At 54.7% G+C, this 7967-nt stretch overlaps 2 pseudogenes; one reads left to right on the forward strand and one right to left on the reverse strand.

Moving 5' to 3' along the window:
- Positions 1 to 5710: 5710 nt before the first annotated feature.
- Positions 5711 to 5829, reverse strand: LOC138219083 (5S ribosomal RNA; annotated as a pseudogene).
- A 1804-nt stretch (positions 5830 to 7633) lies between these two features.
- On the forward strand, positions 7634 to 7766 carry LOC138243710 (U1 spliceosomal RNA; annotated as a pseudogene).
- The last annotated feature ends 201 nt before the right edge of the window (positions 7767 to 7967 follow it).

Genomic DNA, 7967 nt, shown 5'->3' on the forward strand with positions numbered 1-7967 from the left:
GCTGCTCGTAATCCTGATGGATCTTACTGACAGGCAGCTTGTTGTCGACCTCTCGGACAGCGTCGACAATAGCCTGGGTGGGCAGAAAACTGTCCTTTACTTCATAAAGAAGATCCTTGACCTTGGATATGCCAGCCTCGTAGAGCCGCCTGTTCCATCGAGACCCCAGCAGGGGGTTGAGGAACAGAGGCTGCTCCAGAAGCTGGGCCCGGGTCTCCGGCGTGTAGGAGACATGCTGGGACATGAACTCCCCCCACGCCAGCAGGACCTCCCTGTAAAAGGGGGGCAGATGTTTTACCAGCCCCGGAGTCAGCGTCATCAGGAGGGTCTCCTGCCCCAAGCCCCCACAAGTCATCGAGGTAGCGTACCATTAAAAATCTTCCAAATGTCGACATTATCCAGGTCAAGGAATTTCTTCACTACTTTCAGCCTAAAGCTTTTCAGCTTCAGGCCTACATCACACAGCTTCAGCCCACCCCTGGAGATTTCCCCAATGAGGGTGTCATGAGCAACCCGTGGAGGCTTCCCCTCCCACACGAATCCCACCACAAGTTGCCTAATCTCGTTCTCTACCCATTCAGGAAGAGGCATTACAGACACTGGGTACCACAAGAGGCACAGGCACAGTGTGTTAACGAGCAGGACCCTTCCCTTTAGGGTCAGGGACCTGTGTCTCCACTGATTTAGCCTGGCCCTCATCTTAATGAGCTTCTCCTTCCACAGGAGAAGCCCAGTGGCCTGCTCATCAGCGCTAATGTAGACGCCAAGGACCTTCAGGTGACCCGTCTCCACCCTGAAAGGGTAGCCGAGGAGCGGGGCAGGGTCTGCCCTCCCCACTGGCATGACCTCAGACTTCTCCAAGTTTACCTTGGCGCCCGAGGCAGCGCAGGAGGCCTGCACCACCTCCAAAATGGCCGAGATCTCCGCCACCTCTGCCAACGTCAAGTGTGGTGTCGTCAGCATATTGGTATATCAACGAGGTGGCGGTGCCCCCAGGCAAGGTGACACCGCACACCCCCTCCTTACTGGGGATCGCCAGACCCAGGGGCTAAGGAGTAGAGCAGAGCTGACAGAGGGCAGCCCTGCTGCACTGACCTGGTCACTGGAAAGAAGCTCGTGAGGGAACCGTTCACCTTGACACAGCTCATGATCCCCTTGTACACGAGCCTCACCCAGGAGATGAAGGCCTCGCCAAAGCCGAAGCTCTTCAAGACCTCAAACAGGAAGGAATGCTCCACACTGTCGAAGGCCATCTCCTGGTCCAGTTTCAGGACGTATCCGCCCTTCGGCTGCTCCCGCATAAGGTCCACGACATCTCTGATGGAGCACACCGTGTCCGCGATGTCTCTCCCCTTGGCGCAGTAGGTCTGCGAAGGCGACAGGATCCTGGGCAGAACCATTCCTGAAACTGAGGGAGAGAACACGAGTTAGGATCTTATAGTCCGAGTTCAACAGGCTGATCGGGCGAAAGTTTTTCAAAAGGGAGGGATCCCCCTGCTTTTTGTAGACGAGAGATCACCCCCCTTCTCATAGATGGGGTCAGAGCGCCGGTCCTGGCAATCTCCTGGAACACCTCCAGAAGGAGGGGCCCCCGGGACTGCTGAAAGTGTCTGTGGAGCTCGGAGGAGAGCCCGTCCCACCCTGGGCTCTTGTTAGGAGACGAGCCCCGAAGTGCCTCAAGCACTTCCTCCAAGTTCAGCGCACTGTCACAGAGCTCACGATCGCTCTGTGACAGGGAGGTACTCGCCCTGGCCAGCATGGCCTGGGTCTGCTGCTCATCCACCCATTCGGACCGGAACAAGGCGCTATAAAAAGAAAACACCTCATTCCTAACGGACTCAGGGGCAGAGAGCCGCACACTGTCCTCTCCCACCAGCTCCTTGATGAAGGAGCTGCGCTGCCTCTCCTCCTCCAGGACGAAGAAGAACCTCGTGCTCTTCTCGCCCTTGGCAAGATACTGGGCTCTGCTGCGCACCCTGGCTCCTCTCCACTTCTCCTCCTCCAGGGCTTGCAGCTCACCCCTCAGCTCCAGCAAGAGCTCGCAGCCCCCGCCGTGATCTGCCAGGAGCCCGAGCTCTGAGGCGATCCGAGCCCGAAGCTCTCTCTCCCGCCTGGCCTTCTCCCGCCCCTGGGACAGGCCATACGAGATACTGAACTCTTTGATGCCGTACTTGAGATTATCCCACCTGACCAGCTTTTCTGACCTTATTAAAGCACCAGAGGCCGGGGCCCCGGTCCTCCTGTGCCCCTGCTAGAGAGAAGTGAAGCACAGCATGGTCGCTCAGGGTCGTGAACACATAGTGCATCCGGCTCAGGCACGGGAAGAGACTCATGTGCCCCTGCAACAGGTCGATCCGGCTCTGTCTCAAGACACCTTCGACGACCTGCCGCCGAGAAAAGTCCCTCCGCGCACCATAAGCCTGACGCCACGCATCCACGAACCAGTGAGCTTCCGCACTGCGCTCCAGGAAGCTGCGAGCAGCGCTGCTCTTAAAGGTCATCCCAACCGCGACATCGAGCGCACTCAGTGCACAGTTAAAATCTCCGACGACCAGCCCTGGCTGCTGAAAGCAGCTCGCCTCCAGCTGCTTGAAGAAGGCGAGCCGCTCAGCTTCCCCATTGTGGGCGTAGATGTTGCTCAGCAGCACGGACTGTCCAGGAAACCCAAGACAGACCTGCAGGAGCCGGCCCTCCGTGTCGCGGTGCAGGAGCCTTACGCTCTCGTACACTCCCCTCCTCACCAGCACAGCCACCCCCCTCCTGCACAGGCTGGAGGCGTTGCTGTAAAACAGCTCCCAGTCCCACTGTGCTCGCACCTTCCGGACACACTCCTCGTCCCAGAAGGTCTCCTGGAGGCAGACAACATCCGTCTGCCCCAGCAGAGCTAACACTGCCCCCAGCTTTGCTCAGTCCCTCAGCCCGTTGACGTTTAAAGAGGCGAAAGTTGCCATCACGCATATGGCCATAAGAGTGAAATTAATTCTCCGTCCCGCGCGACAGTTTCCCCGCCCTTTCTGCCACATTCTCATTGCCAACACTTGCCGCTTCCTCCCCACCTCCTGTCTCCGCCACCGCAGAGACATCAGGGATGAGTCTGCGGACAACTCTTGAACTGGGCTTCAGGTTGGGCTGAGGCCTGACGTGGTGCCACTGGATCCCAGCCTTCGAGGGCCCAGGCAGTTGTACCCCGGCTTGCCCACTCCCCTCCCCCTCCTCCCTGTCCTCCCTCTCCACCCCATCCATCTCCACCACCTCCCCTTCCCCCTCCATCTTCATGCCCTGTAATACACCTCCTCCGTCCCTGCCCCATCCATCTCCAGACACCCATCCTCCATTCCTACTTCCACCACTTCCCCTACCTCTCCTCCCACGACCATATCCAACTCCCCTTCCTCAGTCTCTGCCAACGGTGCCTGACCGAGTATTGAAGAGGCTCCCTCACCTGGCAGGCCGGTGTCTTGTGGCCGCTGCAGGGCAACCGGGCGCTTCCCCTCAGGCTCCTCTGGGTCCTCGGGCGTCTTTTCGTCTGGGCCTATGTCCACCTTGCCAGGGTCTTTTCGCCGTTGCCGCTGCCGCTTGGTCACACGCCTCGCAGCAGCGCCTTTGCTGACCCCAGCAGGCTTCTCATGCCTGGACCCAGAAGAGGGCCTTGCTGGCTCACTGGTAAGCTGGGGAACCGCTGACGGTGATGGTGGTGGTGGTGCTGGTGCCGTCACCTCCTCCCTCTGCCTCTCTCCCTGCACAGGCTGGGGTGTCAAAAGCCCACTGGTATGCTGAGGGGCCGCCTCTGGTGGTGGTGGTGTCCGTAGGATCTCAGCTGCACCACGCTGCACCGCCGCATGTTGTGGAGCAACCTCCCTCTGCTTCTCTTGCGGCACAGAGCGGGACGCAGCAGGATTGTTAGGGCAACGGGGCGCCTCTGCTGGTGGAGATGCTGGCTGGTCCCCGGCTCCTTTCTGCTGCGCTGTACCCAGGATTGGAGGGGCCTCCTCTGCCTCTCCCCCATCACCGGCTGGGGCGTTGCTGGCTCACTGGGGTCCTGGGGCGCCGCTGCTGGCAACTCTCCATGCTCAGCTGCAGCGGCCACTCGTAGTCCATCTTCAACCCCCTCAGCGTTGCGGGCAGCTGCTCCTGCGGCGGCTGGATCTTCCGGCTCCGGTTGCAGTTGCAGCTCATGAGCGCATGGAGTCAGTCCGGGCACTTGGCAGCGGTGCAGCACGGTGGCCTGGCTGTTTGCACTCATAGCAGAGGAACTCAGGGCAGTCCTTGGCGATGTGCCCCGAGTCCAGGCAGACATGACACACCCTTTGTTGCTGGTCGTGGAGGACCCTGAAGTACTGCTCCCCCTCTGCCGTGGCGAAGCGGGTGCTGTATGGCAACGAGGCTACATGCTCGGGAAAGCGAATCCGAACAAAAATCGTGCCATCAGCAATGGTGGTCCCGGGGTAGTGGCGCATCCTGATGTCCGAAATCACTCTCACCCCCCAGCTACTCAGCTTCTCCTTGATAGTCTCGTCTGAGATATATGCCGGGAGGTGGAGGAAGGACACCACTACCTCCTTCGGCTCCAGCCAGCGGCAGTAGCAGGGTGTGCCCTGCACATCCAGCCCCACAGCCACCGCGTCCGCATGTTCTTTTGAGTCCAGAGTCAGTTCAAACTCTTTTGGTGTCCGGGGGTGGCAGGCAAAAAGAGAGCCCTCCCCACAGACGCCGTGCACAGCTGCGATAATAGCACCCGCAGACGGTTTCTCCACGCCACGGTTTCTCCACACCGCTCACATCCACCACAACAGTATGCGCCCTTGCAAAAACCCGCCGGGGGAGTCGGTCCGAATTCCTCATCCTTCTCTTTCCTACACCACTCTCCTCCTCCACTACAATAACATTCTCTGCCTCCATGTTTTTTCCTTCCATTAAAACACAAACAGGACTCAGAAAGCAACAAAAAAGCAACAACAAAAAACCAAAAGCCTCTCCCCTCCCCAAACAGAGCTAGGCTGAAGGGGAGGGCTTCAAAATCAACCAAAAACACCAAAAAAACACAAAAATTCACAAAAAACAAAGTCTTACTTGAGACAAACAAATCCTCTATTCCTCTCCTTCTTCCTGCTCTCACGCTGACCACGCCCCCTGTGACACCAGAGGTCCTGCTCAAGGGGGTGTGGCCATAAGCGAGAGCAAGGCTCAATGGCACCCTTCTTATAGAGAGGACAGCTCCGTCACCTCTTTTACAACGCTGCTTTTTTTCCCTTGCGTTTTTCTCTTCTTCCCACGTTCTCTTTCTTCACTGCCTTAGTCCCCGCTCTATTTCACTTCAGCCTTTCACTCTTGCTTCCTTCGAATAAGGACAGAGCTGCGGGAGAAAGGGCGCTATAGAGGATCGCTGTGGAGAGCTGCTACTGTGCTTTGACATCTGAGCTCTGTGGAAAACGATCTCAATACAATTCTGAAAAACGCGACTCCCAGAACGCCAGCCGAACAAGTCTCCACAGCCGAAGCGCTGTGTCTCTTTTCAGCTGGCGATAAACCTTTCCTCGTTCCTTTGCGGACTTGTAAAACTGTGCATGATCAGAATAAAAAACGCTCACGCTAATACACAAGCACCCATGTCTCGCCAAAGCTGACAAATAAACAGACAGAAAAGCCGCACTGCACGTGTGAACAGGGGAATGAGCGAGCGAGCGGGGATAGGGCGCCTCCTGCGCTTAAAAGCTTACAGCACCTGGTATTCCCAGGCAGTCTCTCATCCAAGTACTAACCAGGCCCATCCCTGTTTAGCTTCCGAGATCAGAAAAGATCAAGCGTGCTCAAGGGGGTGTGGCCATAAGTGAGAGCAGGTTTCAATGGCACCTTTCTTATAGAGAGGACAGCTCCGTCACCTCTTTTACGACGCTGCTTTTTTTCCCTTGCGTTTTTCTCTTCTTCCCATGTTCTCTCTCTTCACTGCCTTCGTCCCCGCTCTATTTCACTTCAGTCTTTCACTTGTAGCGGCAATGCTTGTTAATAAGACAGAATTAAGTGTTGCTGTGCTTTTCCAACTGAGGCTCCATCTCTCTGTTCATCTCTGTGGTGCACCCACAGAGAAACTATTCATGCAGGCTGATTTAAAGATGTTTTCTTTTGTTAAGGGACAGCTCCCAAATGGGGATGCACTTAGCTAAGCCTGGCTATCATGATCAATGGTCATCCATTGACACCTATCTGTCTAGGGTGTGCCAGATGGACATCTGGACTGCATTCCTAAGTGTCAGGAGTAAGTGACTCATATCTCACCTTGATTAACCAATCAGGGACTGGTAGGGCCGAGTAACTCACGTGGGACTCTGATGCCCATGGAACTTTCAGCCAATGAATGAGCTGAAGTTCCTCCAGGTAAAAACAGGCAACACAGAGGGCCTGAGAGGCTATTTCGTGGACTTTTCTAAAGGGAATTCAAAGGAGTATTCCAGGGCAGGACGGCCCAGGAGCAGAAGGTTCCCAAGGGCAGGACATTCTCGCAGCGCACCTCCTGACCATCCTGAGACTCAGCCCTGACAACCACGGAACGGCCAGTGTGTCTGAGTGCCAAAACTTTCCTTTGTTCTAAGAGTCGAGAGCGGAGGTTGCCAGAGAGTAACCAGAGGATCCACCCGAGGTTAGCATCAGCAGCAGGCCTCATGAACAGGTCGGAACTGTGGACAGCTGAATCACTATTCAGAACTAGCGCTTCATCAGGAACGAACCGGTCCTCTTCCTGACTTGCTGGGACCCAAAGTCATCTTTTCTCCTGTGCACAAACTTTGCTAGTTAAAGCCAACACTAACTAGCCGGTCAGTGATCATCAGCAGCGCACCGTCGCAAGCTGCACAGCACAGCCTGGCACTGAGCCAGAGAGCCTGCAGGAGATCTGAATCCCTAGAGATTGGATGAGTATTCAACTTCAATGCATTACAGCTCGAGAATTCAATTGTTATCCCAACCAGTTGATATCAATTTAATTCCTAAGAGTTATGTACTTGTTTTGAGTATCTAATGTAGAAGTTGTAACCAAGTTCAATTACGAAACAGTCTAAATGAATGATATACTGAACGTATGTCCTCTTGATATATGTAACACTTCGTAACTGTTTGAATATATATCTTTTGTATTCTGATAACCCTCTCGATAAGATCTGTTAGGTTTACATGCATATTCTATGTATAAATAAATGTATCCTCGTGTATTAGTACCTGTGTGCGTGTGCGTTGTTTGAGTTACATCGCATGGTTGGATTCTAAAGCCATCAAAAGAATCATTTTGTGATTTACGGCTACAATTAATAATTGTCCCCATAAATGCCCAAATCCTACAGAACTGGTGCCTTCAGAGAGCACACTACACTCCGGTGTTTGATCGGTGTGTGGCAGGCGCACGTCGCGAGCTTGTGTAGTGATCTGCCGGTCTGGTGTTATGCAAATGAGGCCGAATTGCGTCCCGGGACATGCTGCGAATGCGCAATGGCGACTGCAGATATGTAGGAAACGGCACGCTCGTTTTCTCGTTTTGCCCACACTTTTGAGTGTTAGTGTGGCGTGTGAGTGTGCGGAAGGGTGGGCACAGCAGGGCGAAGGAGCTGGCCTAGGGGGTGCGGGCCTGCAGGGGCATATACAACTCATACTTACCTGGTGGGGGAGATACCTTGATCAAGAAGGAGGTTCACCCAGGGCGAGGCTCGACCATTACACTCCGGCTGTGCTGACCCCTGCGAATTTGCAGATGTAGAGGCTTCGATATTCGTTTTACAAACAGCTTTTTTTATATGTATGAGTCACACACATGCCATAGCAACAAAACATCTCTAGAGATGAGGTTATAGATCACTTTTCTTGGAAGTGTTAAATATCCATTGAAATGAAAATCTAATTTCCGAAGCATCCAAAGTATGGGAGCCTCCTGGGAATCCATATGAAGTATCTAACTTTAAACATTTTAAGAATAAAAAGGAGGA

Source organism: Lepisosteus oculatus, chromosome 14 (assembly GCF_040954835.1).
Source record: "Lepisosteus oculatus isolate fLepOcu1 chromosome 14, fLepOcu1.hap2, whole genome shotgun sequence".
NCBI lineage: Eukaryota > Metazoa > Chordata > Actinopteri > Semionotiformes > Lepisosteidae > Lepisosteus > Lepisosteus oculatus.